Source organism: Penaeus monodon, chromosome 28, assembly GCF_015228065.2.
Source record: "Penaeus monodon isolate SGIC_2016 chromosome 28, NSTDA_Pmon_1, whole genome shotgun sequence".
Taxonomy (NCBI): Eukaryota; Metazoa; Arthropoda; class Malacostraca; order Decapoda; family Penaeidae; genus Penaeus; species Penaeus monodon.
The window spans coordinates 23,856,178-23,856,407 of NC_051413.1; the positions used below are offsets into that span (position 1 = coordinate 23,856,178).

The 230-nt window shown below is 29.6% G+C and overlaps 1 protein-coding gene across 2 annotated transcripts in view; it reads left to right on the top strand.

The window, feature by feature from the left end:
- The window catches only part of LOC119591424 (dipeptidase 1-like), a 285,765-nt gene that overhangs the window by 247,760 nt on the left and 37,775 nt on the right, over positions 1 to 230 (top strand). The gene's annotated exons all lie outside the window — the stretch shown is intronic.

Consider the following 230-nt stretch of genomic DNA (forward strand, 5'->3'; position numbering starts at 1 on the left):
GAATTTACTGATAAATGCAATCATTAGTAATCCTATATTGCTAAAGGTCATGAAAGGAAAAAAATATAAAGAGTATATACTGCAACAGAAATGATAAATAGAAAAACACGTACTTTATGTGAATTAAAGTCATTATAATCTAATTTGCATGATTAAGATGTAAATACATGCAAATCCGATTATGGTTTCAATTCGTCACATTTTTTGGGCCAGTTGGTCGGGGAAAGACA